The 22,141-nt window shown below is 49.2% G+C and overlaps 1 long non-coding RNA gene across 2 annotated transcripts in view; it reads right to left on the reverse strand.

The window, feature by feature from the left end:
* Positions 1 to 5,497: 5,497 nt before the first annotated feature.
* LOC122391518 overlaps positions 5,498 to 22,141 on the reverse strand; it is a 44,213-nt gene continuing 27,569 nt past the window's right edge. The window contains exon 4 of one of the 2 annotated variants that reach the window (XR_006258363.1): positions 5,498 to 5,559. This is a non-coding gene — a long non-coding RNA (uncharacterized LOC122391518). Of the gene's footprint in view, positions 5,560 to 10,341; positions 10,952 to 22,141 lie in introns of those variants that run through there. The other variant, XR_006258362.1, reaches the window with a different exon arrangement.

Raw genomic sequence — 22,141 nt, forward strand, 5'->3', positions numbered from 1 at the left:
AGAAAAATACTTATACCTGACACGAGATAACGCAATACACCACTAGACATAAATGTTTCGTTTTCCTTCCAGGCTCCCAAGACGGGACGCCGCCTATGGTCGGTGCCTGAGCTGGCGTTGGCCAGGCGCTTCGCGGCCGACCGTTCGAACGGGTGGTCCGACGTTGAGGACTTTGTAAAGCAAAACCTCCCAAGCCGCACTGTCGGAGCGACCTGGATCAAGACCAAGGAGCTTCGCAGCTCCCACTGAGGAGTCACGATGTAAATGTTCTTTAACGTTGGGTTGTTTAAGCATGACCATGGAACGCCACTGGAAGTCTAGAACAGGCTGTCTTCACAATCTGCTCTCGATTTTGAGTTGGATCCAATGCTCTTTCCTTTTTTAGGTCCTTCCGCTGATTGTAAACACCCCGTGGCCCGTTGTCATCTTATGTTTGTTCTTAAGCTTTTAGTTACACAGTGAATATTCTGTGACAAACATCTGTGTTTCAGGGAACCGAAGATACCAGACAAACTTACTTGAGTTGTGAGAAGTGCGTCGCGCGGGTACTACACCTGCAGCTCCATCTGAAGAGGAGTCACAAGCGCCGCCAGAAAGGCGATGAAGGATACTGCCTTCGCTCACGAGCTGGTAAGTACGGGTCGACTTTCACTACGTTGTTGATTAGTCACAATTATTCGTAATATTTTCTCCTTTCAACAGCATTCCTTGGAAAGGGCTCAAAAATTGAATTTCCTGGAGGGAAGGTAAGTTTGTACCCCGGCTATTTCAGCCCCCTAGAAGGGCTTGGAAAAGGAACTTCGTGGTTGGATGACGGGGGAGCTACGTGTTGCCGTTTATTATGTATTCGCAACGTTTTTACGTGTTTTTTTTTTATCAATAACTCTTGACCAAATCACGATAGAGTTGCGAGAGGCACCAATGAGCTCACAGTGAGTTCCCGAATCAAACAATATGCATTATGACCACGCAAAAGTATTTCAGTGTCCTGACCGACATCGGCGCTGCCCGAGTATTTTCGCGAAGGAAATCCCATAATGGGCGGCATGATGCTGGGTGACGGTAACTACGGCCTTGCAACTTGGCTCATGACACCCTTAAGTGCGTGTGTTGTTTTGAGATGCATTCGTTAGAGGTCATGCGTGGTGTTCGAAACCAATTATGTCGTACGACGTGAGAACATTCCACGCCACGGGTGCCACCCGAAACTACGGACGTTGACGTGCTCGTTCATACATTATTTCACCGTTTCAAACTTGCCAAATAGCAACGCAAACAGGTGACCGTAACACGAAGTTTCAGGCCTGGTCTGCAAAGAAGACGTAGTCGCGCTCGAAGACTGCCAATATACGGATAAATAAATCAAATGCACACTGCTGTATAAAGAGGCGCCTATGTGGACATAGAACACACGGATCCCGCCAGAATGCAACGCAACTATAATAGGCGTTTCAATTTCACAGAAGGATCATCTGAAGGGCTGGTGTGCCCTTCTGTGAGCTGGTGGCCACCAGCACCCTGACTAGAAACATACGGTTTGAGATGAGACAGTGCGTCTGCGGTGAGGTCAGCAGTCAGCTGGCACTGAGAGGAAAACGGACATCGGCAACACCCCTGTTCACAGTCATTGGCAGTACATCTTTTATTCAAACATTGAATTTTCTTTCAGCCAAGTAAAGAACGGTATCAATATCCTTCGACATCAAAACATTTTCAATTCTTTTCTTCCTTATACTGTTATTTGTTGTACTTGTTTTGTTGTTAAATTATATAATACAATGCAGTTGAGTGCATGTGTAAAACGCTCTCCACCCCACATCATGGGATGTATTGACGGGACCCAAATCCGCTTAACCGTCCCCAAGGAGCAGCAATAGGCATACATAGACCGTAAAGGCTTCACGTCCCTGAACGTAATGCCCATCGCTGCATCCGACCGTTCAATCATCACGTTGAACGTACATTGTGGCGGTCGGGTGCACGACGCTCGGGTGCTCGCTATGACTAATTACACTCGATTCGCTCGCTCCGTAATCAAAATTAGTTTACGGATTAACGTTATCAACAAGCACATATTCATCGGCGCATTAAAACATCATGTAACCATTGATAATCGTAAAAGAAAAATACTTATACCTGACACGAGATAACGCAATACACCACTACACCTTTTTAGCCGCGATTTAAAACAGTTGAACTCCATTTTAAAAAAGCTGATCTGTGATTTAAAACTGTTGAACTTGGGTTTAAAACACATGACTTCCGTTTTAAAAGAATTGAATACGATTTTAAAACAACTGACGACGATTTTAAAACAGTTGAATTTATTTTTAAAAGAACTGAACTGCATTTTAAAAAGCATGATAGGGCCGGTAACACTCCAGCTACACTAATAATGATAATAGCTATTAATATAACTAATAATAAACTATAACTAACACAATGCATTTTGTTGTCATGCAACCTTATCTAATACCTTGCCTTTTCTGTTGAAAGTGTAACTAATTTTTGTTTGCCGATGTGTTCTGATTATTGCTTTTTGCAACGTTTTTAAAGATAAAAAATCCCACTGCATTTATTGCAAGGCTATTCAGATAACATTGTCCGAGTGGTTTCACTGCTTAACAGTCGTTAGCTAACATAGAAATTATTCGAAACTATGTACACATGTAACTTTGCATAGAAAATCGTCATGCTTTTGTGACGCATCTATCTTTACATATCTTCGGGCATTCTACATGCAGCCGGTACACATATAGCTTATGCACCCAGCATAGCTTATGCAGCCGCCTGAGCTATTTCTTCTCTTACAGCAGTGACAGTTTTTTCATCATCGGTGACTAATCAAGTCACCGATACTGGGTGATGACATTGTCTAAAGTAGATACTTTCCTTGAAGTAAATGCGAATATAATATGCCTTTTATAAAGTGAATGCAATACCTACTATGTAGAATCTATGTATATGTACAGTCGCTCGAACGTTGAGCCCAGTGACAAGTGACCCAAGTGACCTATACATGGCCTGGTGCCCTGGGGAGTGGCAGTCTTGCATATATACCGAACAGAAAAAGTGGAAAAATGGAAAGTCACGAGAACAACATTTTACATTTTGTATTTACTCGAACTCTTCCGGTTTGAAGAAGCAGTGCTTCATTCAATTCTAGCAGACGACGCAAAACGGGGGAGCAAATAGCTATTATCATTATTAGTGTAGCTGGAGTGTTACCGACCCTATCATGCTTTTTAAAATGCAGTTCAGTTCTTTTAAAAATAAATTCAACTGTTTTAAAATCGTCGTCAGTTGTTTTAAAATCGTATTCAATTTTTTTAAAACGGAAGTCATGTGTTTTAAAACCCCGTTCAACAGTTTTAAATCACAGATCAGCTTTTTTAAAATGGAGTTCAACTGTTTTAAATCGCGGCTAAAAAGGTGTAGACATAAATGTTTCGTTTACCTTCCAGGCTCCCAAGACGGGACGCCGCCTATGGTCGGTGCCTGAGCTGGCGTTGGCCAGGCGCTTCGCGGCCGACCGTTCGAAGGGGTGATCCGACGTTGAGGACTTTGTAAAGCAAAACCTCCCAAGCCGCACTGTCGGAGCGACCTGGATCAAGACCAAGGAGCTTCGCAGCTCCCACTGAGGAGTCACGATGTAAGTGTTCTTTAACGTTGGGTTGTTTAAGCATGACCATGAAGACTAGTGGTGTCAATCGGTTACCGAAAATTTCGGTTACCGAAAATATATGCTGACCGATTTGGTAATCGGTCGGTCAGGCCCCCCAAAAATCGGACACTTTCGGTCACCCTGCCAGTGAAACCATTTTCAAAAAGAGAAAGTATTCCATTTTTGCCTAGTTAAAATGAAATTTATTGGGATGTTAATGATAGAGTTACAAAATTTCCCCCAAATGCCAAATGCCACATTTTGGCAACTTCATTAGCCATCCCACCCAGCAGGCAGGAGCCACCCATTGTCCAACCACAACTACAAGCAAGCTGATTTTGACTCAGTTGGCCCCACAAGTACACACAATTTTGAAACTCTATTCCAGTCTTGCTGTTAAATTTCACCTGTAATCAAAGAAGTATTGGCTACAAAAATCATTATACAGTCATCAAAAATGCAAGGACAAAAATAACTTGAATTACTGAAATGTGTTTCTGAAGACTGGACAGTTAGCACTTAGTACTTACCAGTGATCACATTTACATTTCACAGGTGTTCTACTATTCCACATTCTCCTTAAATATTGCAGGTACCAACCAAATGTTTGAAATCTAGATGACCACAACATAAAAACATAGGAATCTTGACAAAAACTACAGATTCGGCCCATGTCCAATTTCTGGAATCTTCCACATTCCAAACACAAGGAAGGATTTCGAAACAGATGCGCCATAACAGAGACTTTAAACCAGCTGATTAAGTTGCTGCAAAAAAGTTTTGGATTGTTACATACATGCTGCCTCGTGATTTTTTTTTTTTTTGATGTAAATGATCCAACACGATATTTAATTCTAATGAAATCAACATTGTGAGTGTAATTCACTACAAGAAAATTAATTTCCCTCCAATAATTCGACCAAAAGGGCATATAAATAAATATTACGTCATCAGCATACATCCTTTCGTTAGGGAAGAGAGGATCTTAAAAGTCAATCCTTGGTTCTTCTATTACTTTTTGCGCCACTTTGGCGTCACTTTGTATTAATTTTGTCTGCATATTTTGTTTTCTTGGAAAGATAAGAAAAACAAGAGATAAGACAAAGTGCCTGTTTAATGAATTTTCATTTCATTTTTGGGACAAAATTCAAGCTCAGAGCTACCTAATACCTGCCTTTTCAGCTGGATTTTCAGTGTCAAATTCTTTGTAGAGTATCTCAGACCACATCTCAAGACTCAAGGCAAGTTTCCAAGCAGTTTTGATGTGTTTTGTGGTGTGTTGATCCCGCCTTTTCTCCTAGGGAATGTTGTCATGAACATAGGTACCTATTACCAACCATTTGACTTACTAATTGATCGTGCTTTTGCAACATGAATGAGCATTCTTCCTTACATAGACCACAGTAGATTCTTGACAACTCTAATTAACCAAATCTGTGAAATGCTGAGGTCCATGTGTTGATACCCTCAGCAATGTAACTTCTACCACAAAATGTATTTTGCAGTGGCTAAGAATTGACTGAACTTGGACTGAAATGCCATTTCCCATTATTTTCCATCAGAATTTACCAAATATTTTAATTTTGGGGTAGAGTAATAGCAAATAGAATTTCGGTCAAATTTCGGTCAAATTTTGGCTTGGGATTTATCGGTCGGAATTCGGTCGGAAATTTTTCCCAAATTTTGGTTTCGGTCGGTATCGGTCAGACATTTTTTGGAAAATGACATCACTAATGAAGACAGACATTTTTTGACGAATTGATTTAACAGTCGTTTTCAATCGCCCTCTCTGCATGGTCCCCTCCACCTTTGCTCCGGTCCCGATTTGTTTCTGCTGGCGGCTGTTCTGACCAAGACTCTGTCGGCAGGCGGACGACCCGGCGATGCACCAGTACCTGTCGGAGGTGCGTAAGTCGCTGCGGCGCAGCAGACGCTCGAGGCTGGCCTATGAATAAACTTTACTTGTGACATGTTTGTGTTTAACCTGAAAATATTGTTTGACTCTGCAAAATACTTCATATACGTCCCAAGCGCAAATAGCCGTCGACTCCTCCAGCGGTCTTGCGAAAGGACCATGTGTAAAACGATTTCCACCCCACATCATGGGGTGAATTGACGGGACCCAAATCCGCTTAACCGTCCCCAAGGAGCAGCAATAGGCATACATAGACCGTAAAGGCTTCACGTCCCTGAACGTAATGCCCGTCGCTGCATCCGACCGTTCAATCATCACTTTGAGCGTACATTGTGGCGGTCGGGTGCACGACGCTCGAGTACTGGCTACATCGGGGATGCCTGAGTATTTTCGCGATGGAAATCCCCTAATTGGCGGCATGATGCTGGGGGACAGTGACTACGGCCTTGCACCCTGGCTCATGACAGGTCTATCGCGGACCCCAATACCGCAGAAGACTGAGCCTACAACTCGGCTCACGCGCGCACTCGAGTGGTGGCGTAGAACGCTTTTGGTGTCCTCAAGATGCGTTTTGGTGCACTTCAATTCCAGTCTCGGAGACTGCGGTGGAGCAGGAGAAAGATGTGTTCTGAGCCAGGATCCGGAGCCCGGACCAGAAGGCTTCCGCTATAACAAGACTGCAGGAGTCGGGGACGCTGAGCAGTCAGCAGGTGCGGCGTCTGGCAACTGAGAAGCGCCACCGCTGGTCTGCCGACGAGATTGGCGTGGCTGTTGGACTACGATGCATCAGTCACGAGGCATACGCCTTCGTCCAGCCAGTCATGCACTTCCCTCTGCCGTCATGCAGTACCCTGTCAGCCCGCGGCTTATATCTTACTTAATGGATCTCCAAAGGAGCAAGACTGTCCTGGCTGCTTGCTGCTGTACAGCGCATGAGCGGCATGGAACGGCTCAGCGTCCTGTGCTTCGACGAAATGTCGCTGAACGGAGGATAGTGCTACGACCAGATGACAAACCGTGCCATGTCAGCCACGAAGCTCCAGCTTCTCATGGTGCGGGGCCTTTGCGCGTCGTGGAGGCAGCCGTGCTGCTACGGCATGAGTGCGCCGATGAACATGACCTCCATCAACGACGTCGTTGACGACCTCGAGGCCACCGGTCTGCGTGTCATTGCTGCGGTCTCCGACATGGCACCAAGCAACGAGCGGATGTGGCGCCAGGCGGGTGTCTTGGACAGCCAGAGCTGCATCGCGAGACGCAAACCCAGCCGCCCCGAGAGGTTAAGATACTTATAATTCTTGGATAGATTTCGGCTGAATTTTCACGTGGAATCGGCAATCAAGGCGTTCTTTGCGGATTACATGCGGAATTTCACCTGAACTCCCGCGCCATTTCACGTGAAAAACGAGAATCGGGAAAGCTTGCCCCAAGCGCTATATTCAACACGGCGACGCGCAGTGGAGAAGGGAATGAGTGTGTAAGTATGATATGGACTGCTTTTGAGGAGAATGATCAAGGCCATGAGGCTCATTACAACTGTTTTGGTATTGCACAAATTCAGCTTTCTATATTTTCGGGCTACACTGAGGAAAAAGATTAAAGATTAGAAAAAAAGATTAAAAACCTATTTCGGCTTTATCGATATTCCTCGTTCACTGGGTTCCCGTGATTTCATTTTTCTAGGAAATTATTTTCCATCAGTATAGCCCGAAAATAAAGAAAACAATTATTAACCTGAAGAAAATGTAGATGTACGCGGCGCAGCAGCGAGCTTGGGCGCGCCGGAGGGCCAGTAGACACAGATTGTCTGCTTGGGCGAGAGCCACGCCAGGCGTGCTGCCCAGTGCCTGCCGGCCACCTCCACCACAGGGGCCGTGGTGGAGGCCATGCATGTGACCTCCGGGGACGCGACGGGTGGGGCTGCCGCCGAGGACTGCCGAAAGATCCTGTCAGCTTTCCTCCGAGGGCAGCTGGGCCCCTCCCCCACGCCTGTGGTTCCCGCCCCAGACGTAATCGTGGTGTCGCTAGGGGGAACGCTCTCACCCCCCGGGCGACACCACATAGTGCCCTACCCGACGCCCCCGCCATGGCTGCGTCGGTGGCCCAGAACATCAAATGGCTGATCACGTGCCTGCTGATGTTGGGCACCTCGGAGGCCACTGTCATTCTCATGACGGGGGTCCCGCGGGCCCAGTTGTCGTCAGACCCGACTTGTCGGTGTTCCGGCGTCTTTCAGACTCCCTGCGAGGCGTAGCGGCGGACCTCGTTCCCCGCTGCGTCCTGCTAGATGTCGACCGGCTGCTGAAGGCCGAGAGCTCGGAGCCGGGCATCGGGCGCCGCCGCGTCTCATACCACGGCCTTCTGGGTGGTACGTTGATTCGGGTTCCGAAGGGTGGCTTCGGCGACGCCTGGTCCCTCTCCCCCTGCCCCAGGATTTCCCGAGGCTGGGGTGAAGGACTCTGACGCCGACGGAGTCTACCTCCACCGCCTTTACTACCGCACATCCGGGCGGCCGTAGAGGAGGCAGCTATGGACACTGCTCAACCATTACCCTAGCGAATACCACGATCAGGCCGATCCGGCCGAAGGTGTACAGTCTGTCTCAAAAGTACCACGCAAAGTGACGGTGGATCCATCAAGCCTGACCGAGGAAGGACTGCTAAATTTGAGTCACGGAAGCCTCGTCCATTCCCCAGGTCAATTGGTTTGGTGACTTTCAAACTATAGCAGGCCCTACCTCGGTCAGGCTTGATGGATCCACAGTTACTTTGCGCGGTACTTTTAAGGCAGGCTGCACAGGCCCCGCCCAGCCGCCCGGCCTACGAAGCCCGTACGGCGGCGTCATACCGCCCGCCGGAGACAGACGCCCTTTCCAGCCTAAAAAGCAAAAGCCTGCTGCTTCGCTGGAACGAGGGGCGATGCCACCATGGAACGTCCTACAGGTTCGGATTTAATGTTGCGACGCTTCCCGAGCTGGAGCGACGCAGAGCGCAGCGGCAAGCCGACGAGGAGCAACGCGCTATGCCGAGGGCAGGTCCGCCAACGGCGGCCGACCGGCGGCGGGCCGCCGAGCGCATGCGACGGCTCAGGGCGACACGTGCCGAAGAACAGCGCCAGGCCGAGCTGGAGTGACGCAGAGCGCAGCGGGAAGCCGACGAGGAGCAACGTGCAGCCGACGCAGAGCGCCTCCGTCGGCTGCGTGAAGACGACGACTATCGCGAGCGGGAGCGCCAGCGGCACCAGCAGCGCCAGCTGGACGAGGCGAACCGCGAGCGGGAGCGCCAGCGGCAGCAGCAGCGCCAGCTGGACGAGGCGAACCTCGGGCGAGATCGAGACCGGGCAGACCGCCGTCGCCGGGAGCGTCGTGACCAGTCGCCGTCTCGCGAGGCGCGCCACGCCGCCGCCGTCCTCTCTGGAGAGCAGGCCGTGCCGCTCAGCACCGTCGGCGACAGAGACCGCGGCTGCCAGCACTGTGGAGCGCTGCTGTGGCCAGCCGAGCGACCCAGCCTCTGCTGTGCGGCCGGCAAGGTCCGGCTCGCACCTCTGCCAGCTCCTCCACCTAGCCTACGCAAGCTGTGGACGGACGAATCGGCGGTCGCTCGGATTTTCCGCAAGCATGTCCGGCATCTTAATTCCGCCCTGGCACTGGCGTCACAGACCGTGCAGGAGGTGCGGCCACCTCCCGGTCACGGCGGTTACACGCCATCTGTTGTGATACAGGGCCGCCTGTATCACCGACTGGGACCGCTTCGTGCTCGCGACGGCGAAGTACCGAAGTTTGCGCAGATTTACCGCAGGTATGTGCAAGACCTGCTGTGCGAAGACCCGGAGGCTATCCATTTTACATGGTTCCACTATCTATTTTACATGGTTAATACCTGATTCTTCCGAGGTCCTCCTGATGCATGGCCTCTTGACTTCTTCCGGCCATTTCCTTGCTTTTGGCGTATTTCTCTGCCTCAGCGAGGCATAGGTTAGCCTTGGCAAGGAGGTCGGTTTGGACCTTCATGTCATGAAGGCCAGAGAGTTGCGCTACCATGGCCGCCATGTCCACTGTCCAGCCTCAGGTCGTTCAGCACTGCGGTGATGATGCGGGCCTGGTTGACGCCAGACATTCGCAGTTCAGCGCCTTCAGTGAGGCGGCGAAGTGTCTAAAAGACATCCACCAATCCGATAGGATCCTCCCTAACGACCAGCTCTCCCTGACGGCTGTCGATGAAGCGTACCACCAGCGCCATCTACTCACGGTTGGAGCAGTCTTGTCTTCTCGTCGGCCTGCAGAGCTCAGACGCCAGAAAGAAAGACAGAAGACAAAATGCCAATTAAATTCATTTTCATTTCATTTTGGGACCAAAGTCAGGCTCAGGGCTACCTAACACCTGCCTTTTCAGCTGGATGTTCAGTGTCAAATTCTTTGTAGAGTATCTCAGACCACACCTCAGGACACTCAAGGCCAGTTTCCAAACTATGTGTTTTGTGGTGTTTTGAATCTGCCCTTTCCCCTATGGAATGTTGTCATGAACATTTATTTATTTCATTGTATTATACCTATTACCTACCTAATTGAATTACTAATTGATTGTACTTTTGCAACTTGAATGAGTATTCTTCCTCTTCCAGACCACAGTAGATTCTTGACAATTGTAATTATAACCAAACCTGTGAAATGTTGAGGTCCATGTGTTACCCCTACTCTTAGCAATGAAACTTCTACCACAGAATGCATTTTGCAGTGGCTAAGATTGCTGTTATTACAATTTGATAGCTTCTTTTGTTGGCTTCAGGAGCAGTAAAAACCTTATTACAAGGCATATCGTTATATTCTTCATGTAAAATCAAACGTTTCGTCTCTGAACAAAGACATCATCAGTGAAGTTACACACAGCAGTACATATTATAAGTAAACAAGCAATCAGGCGACATAACAAGAGCAACACAGTATCGCACATAAGTATCGCACCGGCTGCGACGGGACGCCATCAGCTCCCGGTTACGACGGGGCGCCCTGAGCCGCCAGCCAGAGCGTCCAAGGGAGCCAATGAATCCGACCACGCCAACGCTGCCCCGTCCGCTAGGTCGTCAACATCAACACCTAGTTGTCTTTATCGCCGAGCGTGGCCGACCAATTCTGAAGCCAATTGAGAATCAACAGAACAGTCGGCCATCGCCAAATAGGTCAGAAACTCCACGCGCTCGTAAGAGGAGGTGCCCTGAAGAATATTCCGAACGCCACAAACGACGAAAGAAGAGAGGAGCTGATGCAAACAGCTTCACACTATGGTCTCGACCCCAGCGCCACGTCCTGCGCTACGGCTGCCTGGAAGGCTTCTCAAAAAGTCGTCGCTCGGATGCTTGACGAAAATAATATTTCCCTGAGAAAATATCAGAAAATTACTGCACTTACTCCAAATCTGCCCCAGACACGCCATCAACGCATATGGATGTATGGATATGGATATGGATATGTATGTATGTACCGTGAATGTAGATACCGGGTGTCCGTTTTAAAATGGTACTCATGTGTTATGCTCGTGATTTTTTATCGCACAAGCTATATTGCTAAAATTTCAAGTGCTGATAAGACATCATGGCATGACAGAAAATCATAAAATAACTGTCTTAGGATGCGGACGGACGTACAGATGGCTTTTGCTGCAGAGGCCTACATTGTAAAAAAAAAAAATCCTACAAGGCTCGGCGACTAGCGCCTACCAAAAGCTGTGTTAGAAGGTGGGTGGAAAAGTTCAAGAAGGAAGGTAGTTCAACCAGGAGACAAACCGGTAGAAACTGCAGCGTGAGAACAGAGGAAACCATTCAGAAAGTGGCACACACTATGTTAAACAGAGCCCAAAAAGCCGCGGCAACTGGCAACGCATGCTGTCCTGGGCGAGGGTTAAGGATCTGAGGTTCACAGAAAGTCCCCATCCCTGACCCGTTCATTCTCGTTTCAGCCGGGAAAGAGTGTGCATCCTGTGGACAACGAGTTCGCGGAAGAGATAGGATATGCTCATGTGGGCATGATTTGGAGGCACAACGGCAAGCTCTTCGTGTAGCACGTCAACAAGAGCAGCGGAGGAAAGGCAAGAAGCTCCGCGATGACAATCAGGACAAAGTGTTCGAGGCTATCAAGAGGAAGGTATGTAATTGGATTTAGAACAGCGGATTCTAGGAAAAAAATAGGCCGTAGGGGTGGATGATAGAGGGGAAAATGTATGCGTGGGTAACGAACGCCTGAATCTTTTGTTTAAGGTGCACATCCTACAAGGAAGTGGTCATCACATTGCACTTCTTGGGTCTTCACCCCAGCTCGTCAAGGCAAACGTTCCGTTTCGAGACGTTTGCTGATGAAGTTTTGGAAGACACATTCACGGACTCCGCGATGAACAAGCGCGTGCCCAACGAATACCAGGAGGCGCTGATGCGGACGTTCGCTCGGAGTAAGTTTCCTGGACGATTATACAGTTATTGTGTGTAATTCAACCTGTTGCCTGCATTATAGTGAGTTCTGCTATTTATTTTCGCCACAAATAACAATCGGTTGTGGATTTGTGTCACTATCAACGTTTTTTTTTTTTTGCAAACAGTCAATCCTAAGAATGCGAAAGGTTAAACCTAAAGAATATAATGCAGTTGAGTGAATGTGTTAAACACTCTCCGCCCGACATCGTGGGATGTACTGACGGGACCCACATCAGCCTAACCGTCCCCAGGGAGCAGCGATAAGCATACCTAAATAAACCGTAAAGGCTTCCCGTCCCTGAACGTAATGGCCGTCGCTGCATCCGACCGTTCAATCATCACTTTGAGCGTACATTGTGGCGGTCGGGTGCACGACGCTCGGGTGCTCACTACATCGGGGATGCCTGAGTATTTCCGCAATGGAAATCCCGTAATGGGCGGCATGATGCTGGGTGACAGTGACTACGGCCTTGCACCCTGGCTCATGACGCCCACCGCGGACCCCACCACTGCCGAGGAGCGCGCATATAATACCGCTCACGCGCGCACTCGTGTGGTGGTGGAAAACGCTTTCGGTGTACTAAAAATGCGTTTTGGTGCTCTTCAACATGGCCTGCGTTTGAACTCTATGTCCTTTAGCATGGCGGACATTGACGTTTGTTTTTTGCTGCACAACATATGCATGAATGGCGGGGTCGTGGGCGAGTGGCTTGGAGCACTGTGCCCGGCCGACGCGATGATGCAGGAGCCAGCGGACGGGGCTGCAGAGCTGACGGCGGCAGGCTTCGAGCCGCCGGCTGTCCCGACGTCCGTGCTTAAAAAGGTAACTTTGTGCCTTGGGCGCAGGGTTGTATACGACTCAATCAATAGCAATCAATTCAATCACGACAAATTTGGGAAACCAATCAAATCAATCAAGTCAGAGCAGTTTTCGGGAATTGATTCAATCGACTCAAACGCGACAATGAAAGGAATCAATCAACTCAATCAAACGACTCAAACCAAGATATACATTAGGTTTTTTGCCCCACCAACTTGGAAAAGTGTCCATAGCAGTCTGGTGTACCTACCTACCTACCTACCTACCTACCTACCTACAGAAGAAACATAAAAATATTGTCATTTAAAATTATAAATTGCCATGCCATTCAAAGTTTCTATGTAATAAGGAAGGATATCTAGTGATGGACAGGTGGATCATGATATTGAGGTTCAATGGGTAGAATTGGAGCAGAAGTTTTATTTAATGGGTGCAAAATAACCCAGTAGTTGACTTCAACAAACGCCCCTTAACCCAAAACACCACCTTTCACCTAAAAGTTGTCAATTTAATTTTGGCCATATTCCAGCTAAGTTATCAGGCCATCTACCCCATGTAAAGCCCCCGTCTGTCTCTTATGCGAGTTATGCGGAGCTCTTCTGAATTGAACCCTGAACATAATGAACCTAGCTAGGTTTCATGCCACACTGACACCATATGAAAGTGTTGAAAATGTGCTACAAATTTGACAACTTCATTAGGTATGCTTTATGAAGACAGCAGGAAAGCAGGTAGGTACCTACTTACCTGCCTAGATGTGTCTAGATGTGTCACTGGCTACCAACAGTACCAACGAAGGTAGATAGGTTATATGTGAAGCAGGGTTGTATACCAATCAAGTCGATTGAATTGATTGATTTGATTCACCGCGTATTTTGAGTTGATTGGATTGAGTCGATTGACTTTTCGAGATGACTGGTTGACTGACTGGTTTGACTTTAGCGACTGGTTGACTGATTTGATTCCCGAAAATTAGAGTGACTCGTATGATTGAGTCGATTGAATGGAAAGTTCAAATAAGTTTTAGTTGACGAAAAATAATGACACCAATTGATGACATCAAAGATCACAAAACAGTATGAAGCACCTGAAAATGTTTGAGAGACGTCTCAACTTGTCTGTAGTGGATTGGCGCCAAATTATCGCGGTTTCCGAGCACAGGCGGCGGGTCAGGGAGACTCTCAGCCAGTTTTATAACAAGTCAGGGGAGACTGGCTTTGTCTGCGGTCATGCGGTTCGCCGCTACCTCGACTTCATCAGCGGCCACCTCGCTGAAGTCGATGGAGGGTCTGATTGGAAGCCGCTTGTGGCCATGCTACGTGATCTGGTGAACACGGTCATGAAGGAGCACGCAGAACTCGTCACAAAGGCCTAGGGACGACGTGAGGCAAAGTATATGACAGAGGACAGGATCGAACACCCAACAAGAGTGAAGATCCAGCGAACCGTCATCCAAGAGCTGGAGACGACGAAGGGAGCTCCGCTTCCCAGCGACGCCAAGGCCCTGCGGAAGAAGGCCGTGTGGGTACGCCAGGCGATCTACGTGGCGCTCAGTGTGGTCCAAGGGCTTCGAACAGGTGTATATCAAAACATGACTACGGATGAGCTGACCAAAGCGGTCCAGACTCCCCATGGATTCGCAATGAGCCATGTGGGAGGTAAGACGAGGAAAAAGCACAAAACGGTACAAATACCTGTGCCAAAGAAACTGCTACCAATCATGCATTGGTATGTTCAAGAGCTCCGCCCAGCGCTGATAATGAAGAGCGCTGCCAAGACAGAGCTTCTGCCCTACTTGAACGTGTGGGACGCGAAGATGCTTGACCTCCCCATCGAAGCACTCGAGGGTATCCCGTGCCCAAAACTGATGCGAGGAAACCACTCCCGCAGGCACCACGTTCAGCTGTCCCACACACTGGACGAGGAAAAAAAGCTGGAAGGGACAAACCTGCGGGAGCTGGCATCCCTCCGCTGCCACTCGACGGCGACAGCAACCCGGTACTATGATGCCAGAAGTAAGGCGGATCGGGCCACCCGCGCGAGCAAGGCACTCCTGAAGTCGGCGAACAAGCTATATGGAATCTCTGATTCCGATAGTGAAGAAGAGGAAGACCAGCAGCCCGATGAAGAGGATGATGCTGCTGCAGAAGACCAGCAGCCCGAAGAAGAGGATGATGGTGCTACGGAAGACCAGCAGCCCGATGAAGAGGATGATGGTGCTGCGGAAGACCAGCAGCCCGATGAAGAACATGATGGTGCTGCGGAAGACAAGCAGCCCGATGAAGAGGATGATGGTGCTGCGGAAGACCAGCAGCCCGATGAAGAGGATGATGGTGCTGCAGAAAGCTCACCTGAGGTTCGCACACCAATAGTGTTGTGCCAAAAACTGGATGCGTCCCGGCTTTTTGTGGGGCCGGTAGCAGCCTTTGGGGAAAACTTTGCAACTCTAGTATGAATGCGCATGCGCAAAAAAGGACTGCTCTGCGCATGTGCCAGATCAGGTATAAAAGGGCTGGCATGCCGATGGGCGTCCCTTTCGTGGTTTGGCTGCTGCCGAGGACGCTACGCTCCCGCACTGCGAAGTTAAAAAAAAAGCTAAGTCGTTTCACGACCGGTTTGCTGTTACCGCTTTGTCGTGTTTGTTTAAATATCACGTCTCTGTTTAATCGTTTGTCACTTAAATATAGTAAAAAAAGAGTTAAATATTTTTGCTTTAATCGTAAGTCGTTTCACGATGTCCCAACCCCCGACACTCGCTTCTTCCGATCCAGAAGTGGAGTCCCACACCGAGGCTGAGGGCAGAACCTCCCTGGATTCGATTCAACTGGACGCCTTTCTCCCGAGTCCCTGTACTCTCGCCGACTTTTCCCTGGATTCGATTCAATCCGACTTTTTCCTGAGCGATTCTTACTCTTTTTCTGACATTGTACCAAAGAAAAAGGTCCGGCTCGTTGACTATTCCGACAGTGACGAAGAGGCGGCGGAGCCCCCGGAAGATGGTGTCGGCGACTCGGCGGTTGCGTCCAGCCCGCCTGCTGCCAGGTCAGAGCTGGCAGCTTCTTGTTCTTATGATTCTGTCGCCGCTGATCCGGATGTGACCAACTATTCCGACAGTGACGAAGAGGCGGCGGAGCCCCAGGGAGATGGTGTCGGCGACTCGGCGGCTGCCTCCAGCCCGGCTGCTGCCAGGTCAGAGCTGGCAGCTGCCTGTTTGTACGACTCTGTCGCCGCTGATCCGGATGCGACCGGCCTCCTGGCCTACAGACGGCATGCCACACAGGTCGCCGAACGGGTGTACGGACAGCGATTTCGGCGCCAGGTAGACATCACCTCCGAGAGGCAGCTGCTCGCTCGGATTGAGGAGTACATGGCTTCCGCGCTGGAGGAGTAGCCAGCCGCGGAGGAGCTGGTGGAGCCCGACCGGGTGCCCTCCGGACCTGCCTAGCGTGGCCGGTTAGCGTTTGTTTTTCGTTCGGTTTCGCGTCGCGGGGAAGTTAAGCTTTTGTTTCTGGTGCGGCTTTGCGTCGTCGGGGCGGCGCATTCTTAGTGTTTGTTCTTCGGTTTGTGTTTGTTGCTCGTGCAGCTACGCGTCGCGGAGAAGGTTAGTGTTTGTTTCTGGTGCGGCTTCGCGTCGTCGGGGCGGCGCATTGTTCCAGGGGTGCCAGCCCCTCTGAAGGCCGGCGGTGTCCCCCGTACCCCCCCCCCCCCCGCCAGGCCGGTAGGGGGGTAGGGTGTTCCCAGGCACCGCTGGCACGCGCTCGGCCTCAGCTGGCTGGTCGCCTCCCGGTCGGCAGGTGTCTGACTGGGGCGAGCTGAGGAGGCCCCAAGACCCGGCTGGGGGTCGCGGGGCCACTTGGACGTGGACGTAGCCGTCAACCTCCCTTTGCGGCACTTTGCCGTCTGGATACAGGGAAGGGGCTGGTCACCCCGACCCTACTGCGCTCCAGCCAGCGCGGGAACCCAGTCTGGCGGTCGTCTCTGGCCCCCTGATGGGGCGGAGACGGGCTGGTCGTTCCCTGTAAATAGACCTAATTTTTGGGGGGTGTATGACTTGTCATACAGCCAGCAATCGGGTCCAGACCAGCCTCCATCATTGGATGAAGGTCACTTGTGATGAATGTCACAGAGGTCTACCCGCCCCCCCCCCCCGGGTGGTGCTAAGCATTGCTGGCCATCAAAAGCTCTTTAAAAGCTGTTGTAAGATATTTCAGACACATCTGCATTACTATTAGTTTTAATTACACGTACCACACAAAAAGTTCGCGCCATCTGATAGGTAGATCTAGGAACTTGATCAAAATGCGCTTTTAATATGTTTAAGCCACGTTGATTCTGCATTGAATGAGACCAGAAACTTGACACTCGGTTCAGAAGTTTTGGGTCCAGAGCCTTTCAAATGCACTTATGTAAAGCATTCCAACCCTTTAGGATTAAGGGCTGTTTTGGCCTGAATACCAATGTGGATGGTTCTTCAAATGCCTCTTCTGCTTAAACCAAGAAAGGTACAGATACCGGGTTACAGACATTTGATAGCCATTGCATTTACCTAAAATATGTCAGAAAATGAACAGCCAGCCTTTCTTAGTCTTGCCGCTAGATGGCGCTAAAGTTGCTATATGTTAGCGCCACCTGGTGGGCAGTTTGCAAAGCTCGATAAAAATGCAGTTCGGATATGTTGTAGCCACATCAATTCTACATCGACTGACACCAGAAATTTGAAGATCGGTTCAGCCGTTTTGAGTCTAAAAGCTTCTAAGTAGACCAATGTTTGTCTATACACCCCTTAAGTGGTCTTTAGGCATACGAGTCAATACAGAGGCCAACTTAACAGTCTCCCCTGCCTAAACTAAGAAAAGTACAGAAACCAGGTTACCATCATTCAATAGTCCTTGAATGTATCTACAACATATAAGAATTTCAAGGTCTTGGCGTTTTTGGTCTGGCCGCCAGGTGGCGCCAAATTTGACATATATTTTCGCCACCTGGTGGGCAGTTGTAGAAGCTCGACGAAAACGCCGTTCTAACATGTTGTAGCCACATCAATTCTGCATCGACTGGCACTAGAAACTTGAAGATCGGTTCAGTCGTTTTCAGTCTAGAAGCTTCTAAGTAGACCAATGTTTGTCTATAGACCCCTTAAGTGGTCTTAAGGCATACGATTCAATACAGAGGTCAACCTAACAGTCTTTCCTGCCTAAACTAACAAAGATACAGAAACCCGGCTACCACTATTCGATAGTCCTTGAATGTATCTACAACATATAGTAAAATCAAGGTCTTGACGTTTTTGGTCTTGCCGCCAGGTGGCGCCAAACTTGACATATATTCGCGCCACCTGGTGGGCAGTTGTGGAAGCTTGACCAAAATGAGGTTCTGGTATGTTGTAGGTACATTAGTTGTGCGTGGACTGACACCAGAACCTTGATGATCGGTTCAGCCGTTTTGAGTCTAGAAGCTTCCAAAGAGACCAATGTTTGGCTATACACACCTTAAGTGGTCTTTTGGCATACGAGTCAATACAGAGGACTACTCAACGGCCTCTCTTGCCTAAGCTATGAAAGATACAGATACCAGGTTACTGCCATTCGATAGACCTTGAATGTACCTTAAACATGTCAGAAAATAATGACCCAGCCTTTTTTAGTCTTGCCGCTAGATGGCGCTAAAGTTGCTATATGTTAGCGCCACCTGTTGGGCAGTTCTAGAAACTTGACCAAAATGTGGTTCCAGTATGTTGTAGCGCAATGTCTTGTGCATCGAATGAAACCAGAAACTTGATGATTGGTTCAGTGGTTTTGAGTCCAGAACCTTCCAAAGACACCCCAAAATGGCTTTAGCGATTCGATGTCCAAACAGGGGTTCACTTAGAAGGCTCTAGAAGTCAAACCGCTGATTTAGCTCAATTTAGATGATAGCATCGGCATCAGCGTCAAAAAATAGCCGACACATGTTTTTTCTCAAAGGTAAATAATGACATAAATTATATAGATGGCGCCACCTATATCTCGGTAACTTATAAAGATAGGGGAAAATGTTACTTGACTTTCTGACGCACAAACTCAAGTTCAATTCGAAAATAAAAAGAAAACTTTGAAAATCATAAGTTTCATATATATCAAAGAGTTTATGACGTCATAAAATCAAAATTTGTAATCACTTCAAGTTAACTCAATTTCAATGACAGGATCGGCATCAGCGTAAAAAAATAGCCGACACGTGTTTTTTTCTAAGGTCAATAATCATATCATTATATAGGTGGCGCCACCTATATCTCGGTAACTGATAAAGATAGGGGAAAATGTTACTTACCTTTCTGACGCACAAACTCAAGTTCAATTCGAAAATGAAAAGAAAACTTTGTAAATCATAATTCTCATATATATCGAAGAGTTAATGACTTCGTAAAATCAAAATTTAGAATCACTTTGAGTTAGCTCAATTTCAATGACAGCATCGGCATCAGCGTCAAAAAATAGCCGACACGTGTTTTTTCTCTAAGGTCAATAACTCATTATATAGGTGGCGCCACCTATATCTCAGTAACTAACAAAGATATTCAAAGTTCGACAACAGCATCACGTTTGTCATCTCTAATATACTCAGAATACACATCTTGTTTAACATTATATGACGTTTTGACACTTGCTGAAATTATAGGTGGCGCCACTAGTCGAAGATGTACATTAATCGTAAAACCAATCACGCCATTGAAATCAGCGTCAAAAACTGCCACGAGGAACGCCATTTTAACGTGATTCTAGAAAAAAAAAACAAATTGGATGACGTCAATAACATAAAGCTATGGCGTCATTTTTTTCTCCTTAAATCATCTTAATTTTCACTATTTCGGAATCAGCACCTCAAGTTACATCTAAAAAACTTGCTTTTGATTCAAATTAGGCATCTTTAAAAAGTGACTGTGTTATGTGCATCTACTGAGGTGGGACGATTTTGGCTGTGTTTTAAGCCGTTTTAGGCAGTTTTATAGCAACTTCCGGGACAAACCGGATATTGGGCAAGCCGGAAGCCGGAAGCTGATACTTCTTCGCCGATTCTAGTGAGGTTATATAAGGGGGTGCATCAGAGTAGCGTTCTCTTTCGGCTCCGAGACGCCCTCGAGGTATAGTCGGTCAAATATGTATCTTTCCCGGCCGGCCCACCCCACGCTGGGCAGGTCGGTAACTTGGCTGAATCCGCCGGCCGCTGCGAGTACTACGGAGGGGAGGGGACAGGTTGTGCGGTTGCCGCGTCGGCCAATGAGCGCGGACCTGGCGAGCGGGCTGGGGCCACGGCGTGTTGACCTAATATGGTCAAAGGTTCATGCCCTGCGGGTATGGTCTGCGGCCAGCTGGCCCACTGATTGAGCCACAGCACCGGGTCGCGGAAAGGTTTCGATAGGTATCTGAATTGGAGAGTGGAGACCGTTAGCTTGAACTTGAGTGTAGTCGCTCTAGGTTTGAGATGCCGTATCACTGCACCGTTTTTGAAAAGGGGAGAATTATTCAGTTGAGTGATGAGGGTAGAACGGTTGCAGAAATCGCACATCAAGTTGGCCGGTCATAAATAAATAATTGGCCGGTCGTAAATAACCGGTCATAATTCGATTAAATATTTCTCTTGCGCTAATCAGCATATCACCAAGCATTCGATCGTATCAAGAGCAACCATCTTAATTTTTAGGTCAGCGACCCCTGTTGAAACACCAGATAATCCTTTGATAGCTCATAGCACTCAGTCTACAATTTACACGGCGCATGAAAGCACAGCCATCATTAGACCATCGCGCTGCCCTCATATTCGTTAGATTCCTAACGCATCCGCCTGCTCGCCTCTCCCGGCCAGACCCGCCGGAGCACCCGGCGGCGAGGCCGTCCAGTGCTGGTCTGCGGTCACTCTCCAGCCGGCCGCTGTGTAGCTCCGCCCCCCGCGCGTGACGTCACAGGGCCGCCAGAGCCGCCAGGGCAGCTGGGATGTGGGCTCAGCCAACTATCGAATCCAGACCGTAGCGCCACTTGGCGGCCGGGAAAGATACATATTTGACCGACTATACGTGCTCTCTGTGTCGCTCTCTGCTATTTGCGTTTGCTGTGTGTGTGTGGTTTTTTGTCTGTAACTCTGGTGTTTTCTGTCCGATTTTGCTGTTTTAAAAACCAAAATGTAGAGAACGAAGTGGTCTGTCCGACTGTGCTGAGTATGTGTATGCAAGTGTGTTGTGAGTTTCGTGTGTGGTGTTTGTAGTGTTGTGTCTGTGTGTGTTGTGTTCGCCATGTCGGATACGTCTTCCCGGGCCCCCACCCCGGAGACAGACCAGGTGGAGGAGGGACCACCACGTAAGGCTCCACGATTGGAGCTTGTTCCAACGAGCCTGGTAGCCTATAGCTCCAGCGACTCTGAGACCGGCGATTCCGCCCCCAACCTTGACCAGCCGGGACCATCGGGACTCCCTCCCCCGGTGACCCGCGAGACCGATAGCGAGTCGGACGACTCTGATGGTCCACCGACCTTTTCTCTCGCACACACTCATTTGATGGATTATGACGAGGCCAAACGGTTTGACTGGGTCGTCTTTGATGACACAGAGAGAGACCCTAACTTTCACGACTCGGATGCGTCGTCCGAGTGCTCAAAGAGCAAAAGTCCTCCACAAAACTCACGCCGAGCGCCTCCCCGTGAGGCGGGTCCTCCCGCCGGCACCAGTCCCGTCGAGGCCGGGCCAGTCACAGACTGGGTGCCCCCGTCGGACTGGATGGTAAAACGGAGATGGCTGTGGTGCCCTAAATCATCAAGGGATTTCAGCAGACGATCGCTATCGCATCATGTCCGTTTCTGCCGGTCCTGCCCCCTGGACCTCGAGCGCAAGGCGCTAGCCGAGGTCCAGACGTGGCAGGCGCCGATGGCCGAGGAGCAGATCACATGCTCCTGTGACACAGTCATACGAAAAACCGAGAAATACGGCCTGCGAAAGTGCGTGCAGACTGCAGCGGCACGTAAATAACACAAAGGCGCACAAAGGCGAAAACGTAACATCGACGACCGACACGGTGCTAAGCAGCGCGTACAAAACTGTGTCGACATCCAAGGGCACCGCAGCTACCACCGGCTTTCCGCGTGTCATACAGACGAAACCGTCACCGCCACCGTCACCGTCGCGGTCACCACGTCGCGCCCCGAGCTGTGACCCCGAAACTGCTGGTGGAGCTCGCGCCTCCGCCAGCACCGGTACCTCGGGCGGGACGCGGTTTGTGTCCCAAGCTGAACGCGTTCTGGGCAAATCCATTTCGCG

The sequence above is a fragment of the Amphibalanus amphitrite genome, unplaced genomic scaffold (assembly GCF_019059575.1).
Source record: "Amphibalanus amphitrite isolate SeventyFive unplaced genomic scaffold, NRLGWU_Aamphi_draft 000441F_arrow, whole genome shotgun sequence".
In the NCBI taxonomy this organism is placed as follows: domain Eukaryota; kingdom Metazoa; phylum Arthropoda; class Thecostraca; order Balanomorpha; family Balanidae; genus Amphibalanus; species Amphibalanus amphitrite.